The sequence below is a fragment of the Leguminivora glycinivorella genome, chromosome 10, assembly GCF_023078275.1.
Source record: "Leguminivora glycinivorella isolate SPB_JAAS2020 chromosome 10, LegGlyc_1.1, whole genome shotgun sequence".
In the NCBI taxonomy this organism is placed as follows: domain Eukaryota; kingdom Metazoa; phylum Arthropoda; class Insecta; order Lepidoptera; family Tortricidae; genus Leguminivora; species Leguminivora glycinivorella.
In genome coordinates, this window is record NC_062980.1 from 4550584 (window position 1) to 4576183 (window position 25600).

The window sequence follows — 25600 nt, forward strand, 5'->3', positions numbered from 1 at the left end:
AAACCTTACTCAGAATATGCCTTTTCATAAATCGTTCCGCAGATTTTATAATATCGAATCTTATGCTGGCATAATGTTAATGAGCAAAATAATCTTCTAAATTAAGAGTAGGTATTTCCGTAGATTTTTGTTTGCGTAATATTTAGGCAGTAAAAAGTTGTCCATCTTCTTCCTATTTCTGTTTTGATAATGAGTCTTGTGTGTTGGGGATGCAATCCTAACACTCCTCCTCGCTTCGCTCGTCGTCGTACCTAACGGTGCCTCTGGGACTGTATTTCATTTTCTTTTTGCTATCGTTGTTTTGTTCATACAAAGTACCTAAGAATTATGCCATAGCAAACTTGGTAGGACTTATATTCTACTAAAAAAATAATCTAACCCTAACCCACTTTTCTGCTCTTGTACCTCTAATAATTATTATACTATACGATTATCACGGTATTTTTTTTAAATACCATGTCGGTGGTAAACAAGCATACGATCGGCCTGATGGAAAGTGGTCACCGTAACCTATGGACGCCTGCAACTCAAGGGGTATCATATGCGCGTTACCGACCCATTAGAAGGTTATACACTCCTTTTTGCTGTGTACTTATTATAAAATGATTTGGTACGCATTCCCTTATAGAGATATTTAAATACTACTCGTGGTTTACGGGTCGCAAATACGATGTTTGAATAGAATAGAATAAACATATATTCGTGAACACAGGCAAGACAAAATGGGTGAATCAACTTTTTCTTGCTTTTTGCAAGAATTACCGTTACTTATTATTAGGTCTACTTTTGTGATTTTTAACCTTAACATCGTGAATAAAGATCCTTATTTCACGTATACCAATTAGGGAAAAATTTAAAAACGATTCATTTTTAATTAAAACAATATGTGTTCCACTGGGAAGAGACACTTTTTTCATACAAAAGTGAGGGACAGCTATGTCCACTGGGTCACTGCTCGAAACAAAGTTATAAAATAGGAAATCCTATAGGTAATTACATGTTGTATTGCGTAGCTAGTATATTTTGTCTTTAATATAATAAGTATACATTAATTAGACTAAATCCCAATTAAATTTTCTGACCACATGTAGTCGAAGTATGCGAAATTTTGCTGGCAAAGAAATGTTGATTCACCCAAATACACATAATAACAACAAGACAGAAAGGAATGAAGTGCCAGCACGAAATGGCCTCACCTCAGCGTGTTGCTGGTGACTTCCAGCGCTGATCTTCCGATGAGACCATCGGTACATAGCTACCATCAACCCGTTTTCATAAAAAAACGATTTTATATGTGTTTTAAAAAAACATACTTCCCATTAATTTTTTTAGTTGCCTCCGCAATTTAAATACTACTTTAAACGATGAGCTAAGTATAATTATTTAGGTGCTAACATCTATATGACTACAAATATTAAAAATCTTACGCTTTACAATACTAGGTGCCAATTTTTATTTTAGTCGCCAAAGTATTGTTTAATGTTTCTCGGAAATATTTTTGTGGCTTGAAATTTGCTGCCGTTTTTTTAATAATAATGATGCTTAATATTTGAGGCTCATTTATTTTTTTTGTCGCCACAATATTAAAACACAGCCAAATTATATTATTGTATGCCCGACTTAACTTCCCGTTTAATATTTTAGTTGCCCGGTTAATTATATGCCTTTAGAATTCCCTCTCCGGTGGTTAGGGCTGCAGAGAGAGAAACCGCCGGACTATCCGCGCTGTGTCCAAGATCACCGCCTTCTGCATCTGGCCCTTGATCCAGCCACCTAGCGAGAGTCTCTTAAGATCTTGGTCGAGACTCTTCGCTATGATACCGTTCGCTGAAACGACTATCGGAATCAATGATCGTTGATTCAACATCCCACATGGCGGTTATCTCGTGAGCCAAGTCTAGGTACTTACTGGACTTGTCCTTCTCGGCTTCCACGAGATTCTCATCATGGGGGATGGTGATGTCAACGAGCACTGCCCGGCGTTGCGGTCGATCTATTATCACAATGTCAGGTTTATTGGCTACAATAGTCCTGTCAGTGATAATAGATCGATCCCAATAGAGCGTGGCACGACCATTTTCGAGAACTGGCGCAGGTAAGTACTTGTAGTACGGTACTTTGCGGTCCACAAGGCCGTATTGAAGAGCAAGTGGCAACGCATAAGTGGCTCCCCAGATGTTGCTTATGTTTATGGGCGGCGATGACTGCTTCCCATCAGGCGGCCCGTATGTTCGTTTGCTGCATATATCATATAATTGAATAGGTCGCCATAGAATCAAATGAAATTCCCTCTCATATAAAAAGTTAACCTTATAGTTAAATGAATTCTTTTGATTTGATTTATTTGATTTGATTTATTTGCTAAAATGAAAACACAGGTATATGCATGCAAATACAGTTTAAAAATCCTTATACTAATATAACAAAATTCTTAAGATAAAAACCAGATTAACATTAAACAGGGGCCCTATTCGAACCGTTATCTAACTGTCAAGTGGTATCATTTCAAAATCAACTGTGGATAATGGTCGCATGTGAGATCGGATCGCAAGTTGGTTTTGAGCCAACCAAAACGTATTAATTGAAAAAAAATATGAATCTAAAATCAACTTTATCTTAGTACAATAGGGCTTATAGTTTTTTACATTAAGCAAAACGGTACATGATTCGTGTGTCCTTTTTACCGTTGACAGCTTTTGGTACATGTGGATTTGGTCGCTAGACTTTTTTGTCTATGGAAACGCTGTGCACGATGCGGTGGCGAGTAGCGGAACTAAACATGTCATTTACCGGCTATCAAAAAGAGGTTACACTGGTGATGGTCGATAAAGACTATTATTAAACGAATTTTAGCAGCAATGAAGCTTTATTGACAAGCGTTATTTTTGTGAAACCGACATCTACACGTCACATAATGCTAGCTCCACACATTATGAAATAAACGCCACAAATTATAGGAGGTATATACACGTCACCCAATCTCAAGTTGCTTCTAAACCACGCTTACGGATCAAGTCGTAAGTACATTCACACATTTTACAAAATACTTAAATTGAATTTTTTTTTCTCCTACAGAGCCGCCATTCATAGAGTCTGATCGGAAAGTGAAGAGTCGTGAAATGTATGGGGTCTAATACATTCCACGACTCACGACTCCTCACTTTCTGTACAGACACTAGTATACAAGGGGTTTGCATTGAAATTCAATGCGGAGGCACACTCGAAGCTTGTGACAGATGGCGCCAGCTTATAAGTCCATTGCACAGACAAAGAATTTAATACGTGAGAGTGAGAAGAAGATATATTTTTCTCTCTCTCACACATATGAACGACAATGACATGCCCATTATTACACTTACGTACAGGCGCCGCCTAAAATCAGGGGCGGCTCACTCTGTGATTCTATCGCCGCGCTACAAGTACATGCGGGCGGCCGCGAGTTCGCGGCCTAATCAGGAGTGGCTCGCATTCCCACGGAACGCACGTTCGCACTTTCTATTGTTACTATACGTCGCGAGTTTTTTTAAAGGTTCATATGCGATATCCGCGGGTGGAATGTCTAATAATGCTTAGTTAAATAAACATCATGAATAAAATAGGACAATCTTACACTTTCTACTATCGATTAAGTAATTTATGTCCCACGTAAACGTTCAATAAGGCTTGTGACGTTGGGACTTAAACAAAAATAATATAAATACTGTATATATACCTAGAAAGGACCCAAGACTTGAATATAATTGAATAGGTATTAATTTTTTTTAATCCGTAGTCAACCCTATCGTCCGACGCTGCGCACGTGCGGCTCGTTTCTTTGTAATAATTTTGTAGGCATTTAAAAAGGCGGCATTTCGTGAACATCAAAGCAGTGGGCCTTCTGTACTTGTACTATTATGTATTCTGTGCTAAAATGTCAGTGCCCGGCGGGATAACATGTCAGTGTGTCTCCTCATTCACATTGACAAAATAGCTTGAACATGTTAAATCCATTAAACTGCAATTGAAATTCCTATCTTTTTTGTGCCAATGTTTTCATTTCAATGACATACAAACACAACTATTAAATATGTGTTTGTATTGTTTATATTTATCAAGAATAAATGATTTGTATTATGATAATAATAATGATTTGTATAAGGCGGAAATTAGTTTTTTACCTCACCCACACAAAAAGGGACTTTGTTTTTTTTCTACGAGGGAGCAAACTGACAATTTTCTGTTCGAGAACTTTGTTGTCAGTACAGAATATTAACGCAACGAGTTTGCATACCTTTAAATGTCTGTCACATAATTAATAATTTACATCTTGGGCGTTAACATTTCAATACCTACTATTATCGAAATCCCTCGCTACGCTTAAAATTCAATGTGATTGCCATGCCCACAATATTGCTGCCGATATACAAATACAGTTGTATTTTTATAGCACCCTAAAGAAAAGGATGCATATAGTTTTCTTTGTTCTTGTTTACTGACACACTTGTTTGACAAAGTATAGTACGCACTTACCTACAAAAATATTGACAAAAATGTGCAAACTCTTTGTTGCGTTAGTATTTTACACTGGCAAATTAATTCTACAACACAAAATATTGTACCTATGGTAACACCACATTTGGAGATACTTTTGCATTCGATCGTAAATATAATAGAATATGCCCAATAAAACAACTGAACAAGCTTCGTTAAACTTTATTTGATGTCTTAAATGTTTGTGTCACAGAACACATTTGTACATTTATTTAGTCGCATACATCTGTATACTCCACAACTATTGTTACTATTGCTATTTACAACAGGGGAAGACAATTATATAACTCTGTATAGACAGATAGGAAGAAAACGGCCAAACTCAGAACTATAAAGAAAAAGGTACGGTGGCTTAGATGGCTTTACACCTTTGGGGGTGCTCGGCTAGATGGCGCCAATATTAGTATTTTACACTTTAACTCATATCAAGCTAAGAATATGGGTCAAATTTTCAAAACTGTGGTTCAAAAGTTTTAAGCCTGTGTCGAGAGATAGCAGTATAGGCACTGTGATTACACATTTTACTTTGACAGTAACTCTTCTTCAGCTAGTAGATATTCCGTGCCACGACCGCATTATTTACCGCATGTATGATTTGAAGAACCACTGCAACTATTACAAAGGGGGAACCTAAGGGCACAGTACAAGAAAGAGCTCTATCTACAGTATGGCCACACCCAGCAATAAACTCTGAACTAATGTAGATACTTACTACAATTTAAATACACGTGACTATCAAATTAAACAAATATCGTGACTATTATTTTGAAAAATCTTATCTCACACTGATACTTAATATTGAAACGCAGTGCCTCTACATGGACTTCATACATAGTTACTATATTCTTCTTTTCATTGACAGAAAAACAAAGTGATGCTCTCCAGCAATGTATTTAAATACAAAATGCAAATACTTTGGTTTTTTACCTATTTCAAATAAAAATACAAAATAGTTTTAGAAAAAGGTATTTGAAATACAAAATGCAAAATAGGTATCTTCAAAATACCTTTATTCAAATAAAATACTTTTTTGACATAAGGTAAAGCTTTTATTCTAAAGATGTGTTTAAAACACAGAATCACCAGAGAGCCCAGAAACCTGGCTCTATAGAATTAGCACGTTAAAAAGTGAAGCCAAAAATTGGCTGTCTCCATGTCTTTTACCTAATATTATAAAAATCTAATGAAAGAGTTATTAGGGGAAGGTTGCTATCATTGGACCACTTCGCTGCTCTATATATATAGTCGGTGGCAAAGTTCCTTTTACCTTCGTGCCTCGATACCCTCGCAACGCTCAAGATTCCACTTTTTGAACCACTCGCTACGCTCGCGGTTCAATATTGAAATCTTTCCCTTGCTCAGGTATCAATATTGGCACGTCCAGTTAAACAACTACTTTGCCCCCTTGTAAAACAAATAACTATTATTTTTTCAAACTCGGTAAACGTAACAGTCAAGACGCTAGCTTTTTTGAGAAATTAATCGTATTTAATCTAAAGAACCTCCCCTTAAAGTTAACGGAATGAAAAGTAAGTAAGTAAACACTTTATTGTACAAGAAAAGAATACAACACATATAATTTAAAATAGAAACAGGGTGTATAGTTTGCTAACTGGACACCACCCGACTAGTCGGGGCAGAGGTAGACCAAAAAAAAACGAGGCGAGATGACCTCGACGTATTTTGCTGCGGCTAGCCGAAGCAGGCGGCAAAACGTGATGGGTGGCGGAAGAAAAGAGAGGCCTTTGCAGTGGGTCACAAATATAGGCTAGGAAAAAAAATTGTTTGCTCTTGCCTGGGGGTTTTTATCTAGCACGAAGTCGAAACTCCAAAACCATGCAGAGTGCGTTTTTTAAAAATGTAAAAAAAGTACCTAAAATTTTTTTTTCATGAATATGTACACTACTGTACTGTAAACACCACAATCAGAAAAGGTATACGGGGGTGGCACATGAGGAGCCCACGACGGTCCTGGTCAGTTCCATGTCGCTAACAGGTCCGGGTTCTCCATTTTAGTAGTAGCAAGGTGCTCCGCATTCCTGTAATAATGGTGATATAGTCAATGAACATTAATTAACAGTTATTTGTTATGCTAGGGGGCAAAGTTGTATTTTAACGCCGAGTGTGGAATTGAAAAATGAGCAAGTGAAAGGATTCTATAGTTGAACCACGAGCGAAGTGAGTGGTTCGAGAATAGAACTCTAAACTTGCGTGTTTTAAAACACGAGAAGTAAAATACATTTGCACCCGAGTGTAACACAAAACTTTTCCCCTCACTATAGCGAGGAAACTACAACGCAAAAAATGCGTTTATCACTGCTTCCAGTAGTTCCACAGGTGGTAAATCATCTTTATTACTAGATTCACCTACATTTATCAATTTTAAAGCAGTTAATTTGACTTTATTCAAGGTCAAATTACTTTACCCACTAGTGGATAAAATGCGTTTTTACCCGCTGGTATTAAAGGACAAAACACGTGTTTCCGAGCTAGTGAGGGGGAAAATGTTTTTTCATCGCACTCTATTGCTATTTTGCACTTAATACATGCCAAGTTGCGCTTTTGCTTTCTCCCAGACCGGACTGTAGCTCCGGTTAAAAAGCCGTAATATAAGTAGTTCTCGAGATATTAAGTTATGTGACAGACGGACGGACACACAAGACGGACGGAACGGCACCATAAAGGTTCCTTTTGTACCTTTTTGGTACGGAACCCTAAAAAACCGCCGCTTTTGGAGTTCTGGTGAAAGGTACTTACGAATGTTGAATAGGCTACTTGCCTCCTAGTCAAATCAGCTTCCCTTTAAGAACTGTCAAAACGAATTTTAACGTTTTGCTAATATGAAATCGAATTGAGTGACGTCACGTTCAACTCATTTACTTTATATATTTCTACCTGACGAATTAAATAGAATTTGTATTTAAAAATAACTTCTATCCATGTTTTCCTTATATTTATCTGATGCTTTATTTCGTGCATGGTATTAAATAATTTATTTTAAGTACAGTCAAGTTCCATGTTGTGTAGAAATGTGTATTTTTTAAAACTGCTTTCAATGTCTGGTTATTTGATGGAAATACAAATGAATACATCAATAACCATAGCTGGGCATTAACTCGTTAATCCGTTAATCGTTAATTAACGAAGTTAACATTTTGGTTAACGGATTAACTTTTAAGTTAACTTTAAAAAATGTTAACGGATTCGTTAACTTCCGTTAAATTTCTTCGAGTCCGTTAATCGTTAATCCAGTTCCGCACGCGCCGAGTAAAACTTGCTCTGACCGCTACTGTAAAAGCCCGGAGTACGGCGAAACCTAGGATTTTCCCGAAAATTCAGTCTACATATCAATTGGTGCCTTTGGATCACTTGTTCGAGACCTGCTAAAGTTTATTAGTCCTACTGCACCCATCACTAACTGCGAAACAGAATGTAAATCATCAGGCACGACGCATGGCACATAAATCACGCAACCGACGCATCAAGCCAGAGTTCGGCGGGCGACGCTATCTACCAAGTTACCGTGGATCACAACTTCGATTAGAGGTGTCTCAATCCGAGGAACCTACGCACCATGACTACGACCGCTTGAATGACCCAATACCTACGGGTCCAAGGTAAAACCTAGGACTTACCGAAACAACGTATATATAAGTCCAAAGAGAACAATACCTAATATTAACATTTCGCTTTTACCAATTGGCAGCTGGGATTTTTCAAGAGATTTTGGCAATCTTCGGTCTTTTACAGTAACATAATAAACTTACCCAAAAACTTAATAGTTGATAACTGATGCAACTAGCTACAGTAAAATATTTTTTTATCACGATTAACGGATTATCGATTAACTTTAACTTCCGTTAAATTTGTTGAAATGTATCGCTTTAACGATTAACGAAGTTAACTTTTATAGTAACGGATTAACGATTATCGAAGTTAACTATTTGATTAACGGTGCCCAGCTATGTCAATAACGTATACCTACCGTTAAGGTTTAAGGAGTTCCCTCAATTCGTCATGAATCCAATATCCGACTACCTATAAGAAATCGAGTTTGACAAAATTTGAGTTAAAAACTCAATATGCTTAGCAAACAAAGATCCTTTTGTGTCGTCTTTGAGAAGTTTCGTTCTGATCATCATAAGCAGTTCCACTGCACCAACCCCAAACTCAAGTAATTTTGGAGAAAATAGGCTGTGACAGACGGACAGACAGGCGCACGAGTGATCCTATGAGGGTTCCGTTTTTCCTTTTTGAGGTACGGAATCCTAAAACCAAAGTCATAATAAGTGTCTCGTTCAAATTTGAGTAGTTCCGTTCTGATCATCATCAGCAGTTCCACTGCACTAAATGTCACTGTTCGGTACGGTCGACTACAAAGAGATGTATCCATTTCTCACCTTATTACGATGCAAGAAGCTGAAAAAGTGTATACATCTCTTTGTAGTCGACCGTACGTAAACGCATGCTGTTCTTATAATAACACAAAAACCAATATATGTATACCTGAATAAATTAAAGTTATGGTCTTTGGGAGCCTGGGGTCTGCTTTGACAATCAATCCCAAGATTTGGCGTAGGCACTAGTTTAAAGAAAGCGACTTCCATCTGACCTTCCAACCCGATGGGTAATTAGGGCTTTATTAGGATTACCCGGTTTCCTCACGATGCTGTCCTTCAGCGAAAAGCTACTGGCAAATATCAAATGACATTTCGCACATAAATTCCAAAAACCTCATTAGTGCGATCCGGGGTTCGAATTCGAACCCGCGAGCTCTAACGCGACCACTGTTCTGAACGTAAATGCATACTGTTCTTATAATAATACTAAATTAAGTCACTATAAGTGTGTCGTCCAGATTTGAGGAGTTCCTTTATGACCATCATCAGCAGTTCCACTGCACCAAATGTCACTGTTATGAATGTACTTAAATTAAAGCTATTTTCATATAAATACCAAATTCATTGTAAGTGTGCCGTGCAGATTTGAGGAGTTCCATTCTGATCCATTTCCATCATCATCAGTTCCATTGCACTGAGTTCCACTGTTCTGAACATAAATGCATGCTGTTCTTATAAAAATACCAAAGTCACTATGAGTGTGCCTTTCAGACTTGAGGAGTTCCGTTCTGACCATCATCAGCAGTTCCACTGCACCAAATGTCACTGTTCCGTACGTATATGCATGCTGTTCTTATAAAAACACAAAAATCACCACATGTATGCCTTCAAGATTCGAGGAGTTGCCTTGATTTCTCCAGGATCCCATCATCAGAACTGGGTTTTGATAAAAATAGGACTAATCTCAAATCTGTATACATATATACATTCAACCAAAAAAAAAATGAAATCGGTCCTGTAACAACGGAGAAATCGACAACATAAAGAAACCGGTCAAGTGCGAGTCGGACTGGCCCACTGAGTAGTATCCGTACAAACTTACAAAAGTTAAAATAATCTCATGAATCTCATATATGTACCTATAACTTTAAAAATTTGACTATAATTACCTATAGGTATCGGTGAATTCGCTAACTAATTTGCGCGACCTGTTTAGTATGTTAGTTTTTCAGGGATAATTATTTCTTAATGTTAACTCATTTGCATAGTTTAATCTTAATTTAGAAGAGATTTTTTTTACATATAATCTCGTATTCATTTGTAGTTCGATCTGTTCGATAAAATCCGCAAGGGTGGTTAAATTGAATTTTAAATCTGATTAGTTTTTAAAACCGAAATAAATTACACATATATGAAAGAAAAAGTGACCAAGGCCTCCAGTGCCTGAGGCTGGAATCGAACCAACGTACCCTGCAATCGCGGCAGATGCCTATTTCCGCTCGGCCACCCAGGTCACAGATGCTGAGGTCGAAATTATCTCTCATATGAGTAATCTATACAAGGACTCGCAGCGCCCTCTGACCATCCCTAGAACCTTCCTTCCTTGACAGATTTGAGGCGGCGGTTAAAAATAGTTTTGATATGTACAATTTGAGCTTTTTCATACGATACCCCACTTGACGTAGTAGCTTGACATGATTTACAGTTTGCCATTAGAAGTTAAAAATGTTCATACCTGTTCCAAATTTCAAATCGATAGCAAAATTACCTAGTTCTCGAGATATTTAGAAATATGACAGACAGACATACGGACAGAGTGGGACCATAAAGGTTCCTTTTGTACCTTTTTGGTACGGAACCCTAAAACCAAAAAAAATACAGACGAATTGAGAACCCTCTTCCTTGAGATTTGGAGCGGCGGTAAAGTTAAAGAAAAACATGAAGCCTAATAATTATATAACCTCCTTTATTTTCGATAAAAAAAGTCTGTTAAAAAAGGGACATAACTCTTTTCAACTAATCAGTTCAGTATTTTTTTATGAATTCAAGCTTTTATTTTTATAAATTTAACCCTTAAATGCATGACCTTGACAAAGATTAATTCAAATTTGTATTTTGACATGCTGTCATACAGTCAAAAATAGATGATGCATATATACATCGCTGTGCATTAAAGGGTTAAGTCGTTTTTCCTCTATTGTTGGCATTGTAGATACACAGATATTTTCAATTTTGTTAAACTTATTACCTGGCTCTCAGATTCTCCGCTCATTGTAGCTGCTTCTGTGAACGTCGGCGATTCTTGACGTTTGGGTTCCGACGCGCCTTCATCATTAAATCTGCAATAATAATGATCACGAATAAATCAGAAGTTTCCAACCATTGGCGTGTGCAAAGGGCTTGGCACTTGGCAGTAATAGTTATTTGTTATACAAGGGGGCAAAGTTGTATTTGAACGTCGAATGTGGAATTGAAAAACTAGCAATTGAAAGGATACCTGCGTTTCACGATAAAATATCAAGAGCCAACACCATGACAGCTCCTCGAAACAATCACTAGTCCTTGTTCCAGGAAGCCCAGGAGATCCGAAAATTGGTCCTGGACAAATCGGCCTTGGTCCGATGAAGAATCACTGTAACATAAAAAATAAATTTACAAGTTAATTAGTGTTAATTTACAAGAGAAAATGCTTGAGTTGCTAAAAATCCCTCAACTCTTCATGGATTCCAACATCAGAACAGCGCAGGTTTCGACATGTCACAAAAGAACGCCACCTCAATAAGTCAATACGTAGGCAACAGAACCCTAGGCGTTACGGGGCCCGAATAGAAGGGGCAAACTAAGAAAGAGGTAGCGCAATATCATTTTTAGGGTTCCGTACCAAAAAGGTACAACAGGAACCCTTATGGTGCGACTCTGTCCGTCTGTCTGTCCGTCTGTCACATTCCTAAATATCTCGAGAACTACTAATGCTATCAACTTGAAATTTGGAATAGTTGTGAACATTGTGAACCTCTACAAATAGAACATATAATTTTTTTTAATTTATTAATTTTAATTGTAGAACATGGCCAAAATGAAAGGGGGGCAAACTGTAAATTTCAAGTTACTAGGTCAAGTGGGGTATCGTTAGAAAGAGCTCAAATTGAACGTAAATAAACTATTTTTTTAAAAATTTTTGTTGTGGAAAAAAAAAGAATTTTGAAGGAAAATGTAAAAAAAAAATACCGTTCCTCCCCCTTATCTCCGAAGTTTACCAACGAAAAATTATGAAAATTTTAGGAAACATTTGTTTTATGCTAAATATTACAGGAAAAATATAATCGTGTTTGTATCTTGAAAACCTTTTTTTTAATTCACAAAAAACTTTTCAGATTTTTACTTTTAATTTACCCACCTTTGCGGATGTATATAGTACTTCAAATTAATACGAGATGTTACGTAAATCAAATTCTTTCCAATAAAGTAAAAATTGTTTAAATCGGTTAACATTATAAAGAATAATCCCTGAAAAACCAACATACTAATATGGTCGCGCAAATTAGTTAGCGAATTCACCGAGAGATGGCGCTATACACAATAATGCTCATTAGTACCTATACTTTTGTCTTCTAGTCAAGTCGTTAGAGGTATGTGAAAACGTGAGATTATTTTAACTGGGGAGTTTGAAAGTTTGTACGGAACCCTCGGTGGGCGATTCCGACTCGCACTTGACCGGTTTTTTTAAATTTGTTTTAGAATAACGTCACTTTTATTCGAAAACTTTTTTACAAACCTATTTAAGTGTAGAGAAAAAGTTTTGTACCGAACCGAACTTATCCAACGACTATAAGGTAACGGGCCCAATCATGGACAGTTTAAGATGAAATTTTGCCTATTTTCGATATTTCACTGAAACATGTAAAAATTCTACCGCTAAACGTGTTAAAACTTGAATGTCTTATCTTTCTTTTACATTTCCAGCGCATTGCAGAATAGATACTCCTATTGGTTTCTTCATAATTAACAAATTAAAGCAAGGTGCTTTTTCTCCAATCATGGACGGCAGTTCTCCAGTAATGGATCCCCCATTATGAACGGTGAAATAAGTTTAAAAATTTACATTTAAAGCAAACTAATACTCAATGAGACAATTTTATATACCCCAAATAAAATTAGTTTGGGTTATTTTAACATAGGATTGTTTCTTGTAAATTTTGGTTTTTGTAAATTGTTCCTTGTCCACGGAACGGAGGTACGCAGTTTTCCGGGTCCAGTTATGGACACTCGCAAAATAACACAATTTCTTTATATCTTTGGAGTAACAAACTAGTATGTTTTATACCTTATCTCATGGTTAATACAGTAAGTAAAACTCATTCAAGTTTACACCGAGTATTATTTTTTTTATTAATTTATACACGAACTCTACTCTCTTAGCAACCTTATTTAATGAGAATTTTTACTAATATTTTTTTTCAGTAAACTGATGACTTTTATCTAGCCGCCAAATCCTTCAGAAATAACCGAATTAAATGAAACGTCAAAATTAAGCAGCTCTATTACTCTTGTTTATGGTACAATGCCGTCAATTTTTAGGAACTAATTTCAAATTATTATTTTTAAGGATTTGTCCATAATGGTATCACCGTCCATTATGGGGTATTTTACATTATACCAAGAACCATTTAATACAGGACCAGCAGAGTCCATACTAAATACCGTACCCCAGCTGGCAGCCGTCAATCTATGTCGCTAGATGTCACTAAGAGTGTCATTTGAATAAAAATGTCGTTATTTAACACGTTCACTGCGGAGCCGGATTTTGTGAACTCGCTCTCAGTGCGTTACAACCCATGAGAGTCCTGTATTGAGCTTTCTCTCTGTGCGGTACAAGTCAATTACAGCTTGTAAGGAGGGTTTCATATTTTACCTAAAATACCTTTACCAGATACACATTTATTAAATTTCATTGAAACAATATTTAGTCTAATAACTAATCTACACAATACTGTCTTCGCCGAAGTTGATGACTGTTCGTTTAGATTTTATAGACGAATTAATTAACAGGTCAAAATTGACTTGTGTCGCACAGCCAGAACGGGCACAGGTAAAAATGTCGATGATTTAGTAGTGATGAGGAAAATAAACGAACTAATATATCGATCCAATTCTTACTTTCTTTACCTTTAATGTAACCAGATTTTTATATACAACCAAAACTTTTAACTTTGCTCTTAACATTATTTAAAAAACGATTTTTAGAAATTTTAGTAAATATTTTGCATCAAGCAATTTGAACTTTTTACAATATATTTTTACGTAATAATATTTAGCAAAATTGTAAGCGTTTTGCGTATAAAAGCGTTATATTGTATTTAACGAATTTCATTTAAAACAATCGAAACACATTTTTTCACCACAAAATAACGTGTGGATTGATAATATGGTAACAACACTAATGCATTTTGCACTTTGCTCCAGTGCTATACAAGGTCGTGCGTAACAGGTCATTAAAGGCCCTGTTCCGCACTGAATAACAAAAGTCTAAGACTGGTGCGAACAGGACATATCGATACCTTTGGGTTCAATTGGCGTAAAGGACAAAATGCAGGTTTTCAGGAGAAGCAAAAAACAACTTTTTTTTTAGAAAAATGTTTATATCTTTTTTGTTTTTTGACCTATATTTGTGACGTATATAGAAAAATATGTAGATTTTTAGTATCCTTCACCTAGTGTAGCAACCGTAGTGATAAACTAAACGGTTTAGAAGTTAGATGGTTGTAAAGGACACGTCAAAATGCTATGGACGTCCTTTACACCCACGATTTTTTTGAACAATTAGAGTTGATAGGGTCGTAAATGACGGTCTTAGATGATTTTTATACAAATTCGGGGCGTAAATGTAACCGGAATGGTACAAATGGCAACTGTTTTTAGCTTAGTTTACAATTGAGAAACTTGAGAAATGTATCAAAACGTAGTTAATATGGCATAGAATAGCCACATTAGTGTTACAGTGTATATTTATCTAAATATTTAACAGTGACAAAGAACAAGACTATTTTATATCCAGTTTTGCAATAAAGAAACAACATTTGCTTAAAAACTATCTAATATTTTGGAAAGTTATTATTTTAGTACTCGCCGCTCGGCTGTCTCAATAAGTTACGTATTCAGTATTTAATTCTAGCAGGGAAACGATTTCGTAGTTTAAGTAAAACACTAATTGTAATCACGTAAACTTTAATCAGCAACTGTGAATAGTAGACTATATTAATACGACAGTAATTTTAAGTCTAAAGTAGAAAGAAGTTTTAAGAATAACTAAGAGTTAAGTACTTATTTATAAACGCAAGTTAGGACGCGTATACAAACTGTATATATAGTCAAGACTACCTACTATGTTGATTCATATTTTTGATAATTTTAAAATAGAAGATTGTTATTTAGTCTTAAACCTGTTAAATAAGAATAATTTTAATTATGAGTTCAATCCTAGAAATATTATAGTCAATGCTTTAAGTACCTGGGTACATAGCCAAGTCACCAAACGCTAACGCTCATTCGCTAGCGAAACGCACCTGTTATTGTCGCAGTCGCACTTAATGTTAGTATAGTCTACTGTTAAAGTTTACTGCCGGCGTAGCTGAATGGCAATCGTCGACAAAAATGCAGTCTGGTGCAATACGCAAGAGCGATAAAGATATATAGCTACGAAATAGATATTATCGTGAGCGTTTGTGCATTTGGGTACGTACCCTGATTACCATAATGTTTTTTTTTAATTACCTACATCTCGCCGCAGTATAATAATACTACGAAAGCGTTTCCCTGCTAGAATTAAAGACTGAATGCGTAACCTACTGACTATTCAGACAGCGGCGAATACTAAAAAATAACTTTGAATTTGTTGCCAAAGTATTAGATAGTTTTTAAGCAAATATTGTTTCTTTATGACAAAACTGGATATAAAATATTAGTCTTGTTCTTTTTTGTTGCTAAGATAGCTTAGATAAATAATACACTGCATTAAACTGATGTAGAGCTATTCTATGCCATATTAAGTACGTTTTGATACATTTTTCCAGTTTTTAATTGTAAACTTAGAACAACATTTGTACCATTTCGGTTACAATTACGCCCCGACTTTGTATAAAAATCATCTAAGACCGTCATTTACGACCGTATCAAATCATGGGTGTAAAGGACGTTATAACATTTTGACGTGTTCTTTACAACCATCTATCTTCTAAATCGTTTAGTTTATCACTACGGTTGCTACACTAGGTTAAAGATACTCGTAATCTGCATATTTTTCTTATACACGTCACAAATATAGGTCAAAAAAACAAAAAAGTGGGTTTATCTTTCTCTTGGAAACCTGCATTACATGTCCTTTACGACAATTGAACCCAAAGATATCGATTACAGTTGCGGATAAAATATTTTTAGTGCTGGTCGTAAAGGACGAAGAACAAAAAAACTTGTCCTTTACGCCCAACTTTATCACACTACTATAGAAAGTGATCCTTAAAAAGTAAGGGCTTAAAGGTCAACAATATATAACAAGGTGACTTGCGACTATATTTTTATTTGTAGATTTCCTTTACGACACAAATAATAATTTATAATTAATGACTTGATATTTACGCCCCTTCAGAAAAGCTATTTTTGCAAGTCCATAGTAGAAAATCTTGGTCGTAAAGGCAACTTTTTAAGAGATATCGAAATTTTAACTACACAGATCGATAGCGCTTGAAATTCTGAACAAAACTGTATATATAACTCATTTTCGCCAAAATGTCCTTTACGCCAATTGAACCCAGAGGTATCGATATGTGACCTGTTTATTAATTTATATGCTGTCAAATAGAGTGTAAAATGATAAATATAAACGTATACTTGACTATATAAAAATAATAAAATATAACAATGATATGGGCTTCGCACCAGGGTAAAGTTGCGCATTTCTGTCGCCGCACCAGGGGAAGTCCAGAACAGGGTCAGAATGACCTGTTTCGCAGTGAACGTGTTAAAAAAACCGGCCAAGAGCGTGTCGGGCCACGCTCAGTGTAGGGTTCCGTAGTTTTCTGTATTTTTCTCAAAAACTACTGAACCTATCAAGTTCAAAACAATTTTCCTAGAAAGTATTTATAAAGTTCTACTTTTGTCATTTTTTTCATATTTTTTAAACATATGGTTCAAAAGTTAGAGGGGGGGGGACGCACATTTTTTTCCTTTAGGAGCGATTATTTACGAAAATATTAATATTATCAAAAAGCGATCTTAGTGAACCCTTATTCATTTTTTAATACCTATCCAACAATATATCACACGTTGGGGTTGGAATGAAAAAAAATATCAGCCCCCACTTTACATGTAGGGGGGGTACCCTAATAAAACATTTTTTTCCATTTTTTATTTTTGCACTTTGTTGGCGTGATTGATATACATATTGGTACCAAATTTCAGCTTTCTAGTGCTAACGGTTACTGAGATTATCCGCGGACGGACGGACGGACGGACGGACGGACGGACGGACGGACAGACAGACATGGCGAAACTATAAGGGTTCCTAGTTGACTACGGAACCCTAAAAATACGCACGCGGTAGTTCAACGGCATTACAAATGATACAGTAAAAAGTATATAGATGACGCTAGGGGCCCGTGTCATGTTTCAGTCCCTGTTTACAACGCAAGCCATCGGCATCGTTCTTATTTTGAATTATGACAGTCATCCAAAAGAGTACCATACTGTCAAATTTTCTATCGCTTTCATTTTGAGCGTGACGTCAATGATTAGTAACATTACTTTCAATATATTTCAAATTTATATTTTAAATGAGGCCATTTCGAATAGTGTTTATGATTATGATAGATATCATGTTGACAATCAATCTCCGTCTCGCTCGCACCAATCCTATATTTGTACGAGTGCGACCGAAACGAGTTGAGTATTATTTAAAGATTTTTGAATGTGCAAAATCCATGAAGAATAGAAATAAAGGAGAAACCTCTTTAAGTATCAGAAGTGCACATATAAAAGAAAAGATAGGTGGCGCTGCAATCGCAGGTGTATAAGGGTTTGACAATCTCTTTGCCTTCTCGGTAGTGAGTGACCCCGCCTACGGAGCAAGGGGTCCCGGGTTCAAATCCTGGTGAGACCTTTATTATTTTTTTTCTACTAATATTTTTCTTGAATTATTTTATTTTTTTAATGTCCAAAAATATTTTTTTGTTTTGTTACAACTTTTTTAAATTTCATTTGCAAGACTTACAACATTACTGAAGAATCCTAAGATGGGGCAAACAATGTAAAAGGGCTTAAGTTAACATTTGTATGAATAAAACAATAAATAAACACAAATAAAATACACAAAAAGAAAATAAATGTATAAAAAAAAAAAAAAAACAGAAAGATCGCTGTCAGAATTGAACCCGAGAACATCTGCGTACGAAGCCAGCGCACTACCACGGGACTACGTCTTGACTTGCTCAGTCTGACGAAATTAGCCTAGAGAAAAGAACGTCTAATGTCATCTCACATCGCTGATCATTGAGCGAGACATGCGCTCCAAGCGGAGATATTTGTAACTGCAATTATAAAGGCTCAGCCGGTCATTTTTGCGACTGTTCTACTTCGACAGACTTTCCTCCTTATCTCTAGTCTCCCTGGCAAAATCTTATTGGTAGTTGTCACAAAAACCTACTTTTTCCATAAAGCCTGGCTTCCACATATGCGGAATCGAGCGGCGTCGAGTCGAGTTTTCATCTTATACATTTGAATGCTATTCGACGCATCATGAAAAATGCAAAATACTCGTACGAAAGTATAGCTATTAGTAAACTACGTAATAATTTATGGCAGAAGGTCCTTTAAGTATTAGGGACTGAATAAATTAACCGACTTGGTATTACAGGGATCTCAACTCTTTTTTACGCCAGAAGAACTGTGTTGAAGGACCAGCGATTACGTAGTTCTTGACGAACTATTGTAATATAAAATAAAATAAAACGGAAAAATAAAATTATGGTAATTGATGCGTGCCGAACTTACTGCTATTGTTTTCTCGACAGTTCAGCGGGCGGCCACCCTTTCGAATATTTACTTGGTTCACTCTTTCTTGTGTACACTCGCGAATCGTTATTTATTTAATTAATAATTATAACTTTATTCGTCGTTGCGGATATTTTTTCACATTGACATCGAATGTCTTTTAGTTTAGCAGATTGACGTATTTTCTTATATTTTTTAAGAAGGTCGGCAAAAAGGCGGGTGACACGACAAATAAAAATGAGGTTGAACCTATCATAAGGAAGAGCGAACGGGATGGACGATATGAATGATAATGAATGAAAAGGGCGCGAACAAACTGAGTTGCGAAGACTTGGTGTTTTTACAAGTTTTGTTTTTGATGGGATACAGTATCTATTGTCTTAGTCCGTTTTTATCCGATCCGATATCGGATGTCGGAAGGATTTAAATGGAAAAACCGGCCAAGAGCGTGTCGGGCCACGCTCAGTGTAGGGTTCCGTAGTTTTCCGTATTTTTCTCAAAAACTACTGAACCTATCAAGTTCAAAATAATTTTCCTAGAAAGTCCTTATAAAGTTCTACTTTTGTGATTTTTTTCATATTTTTTAAACTTATGGTTCAAAAGTTAGAGGGGACGCACATTTTTTTCCTTTAGGAGCGATTATTTCCGAAAATATTAACATTATCAAAAAATGATCTTAGTAAACCCTTATTCATTTTTAAATACCTGCCCAACAATATATCACACGTTAGGGTTGGAATGAAAAAAAATATCAAACCCCGCTTTACATGTAGGGGGGGCAAACTAATAAAATATTTTTTTCCAATTTTTATTTTTGCACTTTGCTGGCGTGATTGATATACATATTGGTACCAAATTTCAGCTTTCTAGTGCTAACGGTTACTAAGATTATCCGCGGACGGACGGACGGACGGACAGAAAGACATGGCGAAACTATAAGGGTTCCTAGTTGACTACGGAACCCTAAAAACAAGTAAAAATATAGGTGAAATTATGTTTTTTTCAACTCCCGGGTTGCAAAACAATGCCATCTAGTTTTGAACCAAAAATTGAGCTTTTTTTAGGGGTACGCTTTTTTGTACGGGCTATGTCAGTCCAGTATTAAATGGTTCTTGATTATACTAATATAATATAGCAATACCCATGACGAATTTGTGTCAAATGTCAGATTCCAAATTGAACATTAATTTTGAAATCAGCAGCCCCGAAACCTAATTTACGACACTCCCATGACGACACAAAAGTTAGGAAAAAATGGGTTCTGTAATGAAATTAATGATAATTATACTAATGGTTAAGATGTGAACTTAAAATATAGCTTTTTTGGCTCACCTTAACTATAAACTGAAATAGACCTACCATAACTACTTACATAATTTGCTAACTGCCGGACAAGCGCTTGACAAGCAGCGCGACCCAGCTGCAGCTCTTTGTTTAGCCAACACCTGTCAGGAGCCATTGCCAAATAAATATCAGCATTCTGCTGACGGGCGTCAAACTCCGCCGCTAATCTCTGCTTCTGCTGCTGCTCCTGTTCTTCGTGTCGGTTCAGCGGAGGCAGTTCACAATTCGCTTTGTTAGCTATATTGTCAAGCACACAACACGTTTTAACGATCTTAGCTGCCGCTGCTGGCTTGTAGTGCAGTTTCTCCATTGACGACAAACACTACCAACTGATTTTTAGTCGCCCAAAACACCGCTCTATACAGTTGTGGGCTCGAACTTGTAAAGCGGTATAACGAGCTTCTGGAGATCCTACAGGTGCATCCAAAAGTCAGTGCATCCATCAGTAGTGTTTGCCTCTGTGGGTAAGCTGAATCACCTGAAAGAATATAAAAATGTATGGCTGTGATATATTGAAATATACAATTATGCTACGAGTGTTTTGTCTAACAGTTCTTACTTAGAGTGATATTTAAATTGACTAAACAATAAATCACACGTGCACGGAAGAAGATATTACACAGAAGATACTATATTTCTTTTAGACATTTGTCAAATTTATGTCACGTCAGCTTTTTTTTAAATATAAAATTATCATATCTACGTTTTCATGATGGGTCTACACCGACGCAAATGCACGTCATTCTTGTTTATTTTAATAATGCCAACGCCATCTTGCGACGAGTAGAGGAACCAAGTTGTGCCGAAAAAAACTTGCAATTTACTCTTTGGTACGACAAAATCCCCGTCTAAGTGTCATAAACCAAACATGGCGGCCATACCCATCGACAAAAAAGTCTATATACTGTGCCATTCAGGAGAACGCATGCCTTGGTTCGTATTGTCAGGCCATGAGAGATTAAATTCGTGTAAAATTACGCAATTCATATCTTTGTAATGATATGATGATTCGAATTGCAATCTCATTCTGTCACTTTGACACAAGAGTAAAATCAAAGTAGAATCAATACTAGAGTCGTGACACGTTAGCAAAATGCAGACCAAAAGTGTGTACCAAAAGTATTGCCAGTATTACAAGTTTGACCCAAAAAAGGGAATTTAATCGTTTGCCGTGCTTAGGATTTCTACAAATCGGTGTTATTTGTGAATATTTTATCTTTTTGTTAGAAAGGCTCGGACGTATCGCGAAGTTTTGAGTCAAAGAGATTAATCAACTAACATATTTTTAAGCAATATTTTTTTTAAATATTTTTTGGTGTAGCTGGCACGACGACGACCGTCTATTAGCAAAAAAACATTTTACTTCAAGTAACAGTGAAAATGGAGATACGAGGTGATAAAAATGTCATATGTTATTTATTTCAAAGATAGAAGTCCGTTCTTTTAAAATACTCAAAACTTAAAAAATACTCCATCAAAAATAAATGTTACAAAAATTTTATCCGGTACATTGCCTGAGCTCTAGTCCCAACCTAGTACCAATCCAGATGACAGCTGCACGTATTCGACAACCCGTGATCCAATCCACTATCATTTGAGAGTCAACGTGAAACGTCAAATTCGCCATGCCGAATTGAGCCCCAGATTTCAAAATACGTCACAGATACAATTTAAAAGATTGAGATGAAAAAAAGAAAAAAATGTCAAATTAATTGAATAAATTAGCAAAATATTCGTCAATTGAGTAATATGGTCTATTTATAAAATATTCTTTCACTTTCGGTCCAACCTTCCTTCGTTCATCTAATTACTGCCCTAATCCTTCTTTTGATTACTGTTTGTTATCTACTCCACTATAATCTTGAAATCCATTTATAAATATAATCAAAGCACGTATCAGGTGCACCATCTTCAGTTCTTCATAATTTATGTATCCATCTCCAAACATTTCTTTTATAGTGCCAATAGTCGTTAGGTACACACATGATATTCACAAACAAATGCGTGGTAGTTTGTTGCTATCCGTAGCTCTGACTGTTGGTGATGATTAGGTACATCAGTACCTAATCTTGTCATCTCTTAATACTACTATAATTGGATATAATGGTTTGCAGACCATTTACCACGGTTCTGGCAGGCAAGCATGGTCACACGATAAATAATAATATCTGGCCGTCCCTATCGCACTATTAATAAGTGCGATAGGGACGGCCAGTGTTTTATCATTTATCGCGCGACCATGCTTATATGCCTGAACATCTAGCGGCGAGCAGCCTAACCAAAGTGACAATCGCTGACGATTAAATCATGTTTGAACATATTTATATTGGCTGTGTTTGAGTGTGTATCCGTCTAAAAAATAATTAGGTTATCGATGACGCCTTGTTCAAATTGAAACTGATAAAAATGTGTTTGGTCTTAAACTTTTATACGTAGGTTATCGATGGCTAGCCGAATGGCAAATTCACGAAACTAAAACGAAGTGCTTAGATCTTATCTCTATCTTTTGGCGCGACAGACGGGTATCGCTTTCGTTTGGCGTCGGAGAAATGCCATTCGGCTACGGGGCCTTTTTGGATACACGCCCACGGCGATCTTTTGAGAGACCGTCCCTTACAACCTTTGTTTATAGTGTCTTAAAGTGACGATGAGCTGTGATGACCACAAGAATACAATTTCATTAAAAAAATCAATTTCCATTCAGTTTTACTCTGCTTTAAGACGCGTTTGTAGGCAACAACAAATTGTATTTTAAACCACAAAGCCATCAAGGAAAATAAGATTATTTTCCTTTGAGAACATAATAGAATAGAATTACTACTGTCTGGGTTTATTTTGTGATGGTGTTAATGATATTCAGTAAATAGTACTGTTTATTATACTTGGTGACTTGGTAGATATCTCTACCGCGCTCTTCCGTATTGGCGCGACAGAGCCTGAGGCGTTTCGATCGCCGTCTAACGTCAACGATTTTAATTTTGGCGAGGCCGGCAGATGGGGCCAATATTATATTACTAGCTTTTCTTTAAAGACTATTTTGCCATAAACAACACATCGCTATACTATACCTATATACAGCGGTTGCAGCAGCAACAACTGTCTGTTAACCGCCTTATTAAGTATCAAATAACTCTAATGTATACTCAATTAAAAAATCATAAGCTGGCGCTTATCATCATGACGTCATTAGGCACGTGCGCGACGAATGGTAGCCAATCAGAGCGCTTCGTCGCGACACACCAACTCATGAAACGGCCACGACTCATGCGCCTGCGATGTGACAGACATCAACCGACTATGGAAGCGGACTTTATTTATTAATTTGGTTGTAAACGCAATGTTAAAACAGGTAAGTAATATGTAATTAAATACTTGTTAAACGGTGTATTATGTGCAAAGTATACCATCTTGTCATTATAATTTGTCAAATAAAAAAATCGTGACGTCACTAGGTACGTTCAGGACGGATAGGTAAATAACCTAATCAGAATCAACAAGTCGCTTATTGTTTTAAACGTCTGATTCAAACGGAAAACACCAACTCACGTGTACGAGGACGGATGGTAGCCAATCGACTTCGTTGCGATGAATGCGCCTGCGATGTGACAGGCATCAACCGAGTATGAAGATGGACTCTTTTTTAGGTTATGTGCCCACGGCGCCGCAACTTTTTTGTCTTTCACATCATCGGACGTGTTATTAGAAAACGAATAAGTCCTGGTACCTAAGATGGCCCGTTGCTGAGGCTTTCCCAATCAGGCACCATGAACCAAACCGCAAGTTTATATTAAAAATTTGAAAAATAAAAATAACGATTGAAAATGGAAAAGCGAATAAGATTTTTTCGGTCCTAGTCATCAAGTTAGTTTGCAAATACGTAAAATATTCTGTACGCAGGGCGATTTTTTGAGAAGAGCAAATAATATTTTGAACTAAATCTTTAAAGATTAATTAACCTTTGAATTATATGTTTGAAATGCTCTCAGCTTACTAGATATAACATAAGAATGAAGAAGCCGTCTCTATACAATCACATTCAAGATAAAAAATAAACAGTGCAACGAAGGCACGTCTCGACAACAACTATAAAACATTAAACACTCCACTTGATAAGTGTAAGGAGTAAATAATGTTTAGAGTGTTTTACAGAGTAAACAAATAATTTAGCAGCAAATAAAAGTGTAATTTTTACTAAGGATGAAACACGGCACTATTGGCGCTATATCAAGCCGATAACTTTTCATCATTAAGTAGGTATTTCGTCAGAATTTTTGAAACAAAACATCGAAAAATATAGATATATTATATTATATTCAAACTTTACGATAATTAGGTCGGATATATGACACAATGACGTTCATTAATAAAATTAGAAATAAATCTTTTAACATACATACATACAATCACCCATAAAGGGGTAGGCAGAGCACATGAAACTATTAAAGCTTCAGGGCCACACTTGGCAAATATTTTTTGACTTATTTTTGACATGTCTTACGGCCCAGCCACGACATTGGTCTAGGTCGAATTCCCATCGCTGTGTCTCGCTTCAATGTATGGCCGCCGCTCGCCGCTACAGTTAATTATGATTATTGAATAAATCAGTTTTAGTTTATGATAACTTTAATAATTGAAATATTATATTGTAGCCAAATAAAATATAAAGTAACGAAAAACTGAATACTTTTGACATAGTAGGTACTTTAAAATCAGAACATTATTTGTTTTAATTCAATTGCAGACCTACACATCTTCACACACAAACACACATGACAGACATAAACTCATGCTTGTACTATCAGCTTCAAAACTGCATGGAGAAGTTATGAATTAATTCATTGATAAATTCGCCATGCAGTTTTGCAGCTGATAGTACAAGCATGAGTTTATGTCTGTCATGTGTGTGTTTGTGTGTCATGTGTTATAGGTACAGTCAACCAATTGGAACCCTAGGCCACTGTAGAACTATGTCATAGTGACGTTCTAAATCAGATTGTAAGAAATCTCTTACTGCTTGTCATTTTGACATAGTTGTAGAGTGGCCTAGGGTTCCAATTGGTTGACTGTACATATTCGCAAAACGGGTAGGCTGGGCACATGAACCTACTCAAGCCCGCCTCGGACACTGGCGTGGCGATCAAATATATGAAAGAGGCGCGTTCCTTGCACACAGTCTAAGCTCATGTAAGTAAACGCATACTATGCTTGTATGAGTGAAATATGACAGGTCGACTGTTCGCGTTTTTGACAGGCGGTAACTGTGAGGTAACTGAGAAGGGGTGGGCACTTGCAGCGGGGAGTGGGAGTGGCCATACTGTACGATAGTACTCTTTAACTATTATACT

General features: G+C 36.4%; 1 long non-coding RNA gene across 1 annotated transcript; it reads right to left on the reverse strand.

The window, feature by feature from the left end:
- Window positions 1–5844: 5844 nt before the first annotated feature.
- Window positions 5845–20315, reverse strand: LOC125230660. The gene is made up of 4 exons (XR_007177545.1): window positions 20284–20315; window positions 11368–11502; window positions 11119–11209; window positions 5845–6569 (listed from the first exon to the last, which is right to left on the reverse strand). It is a non-coding gene; the product is annotated as an uncharacterized LOC125230660 (long non-coding RNA).
- Between the last annotated feature and the right edge of the window lie 5285 nt (window positions 20316–25600).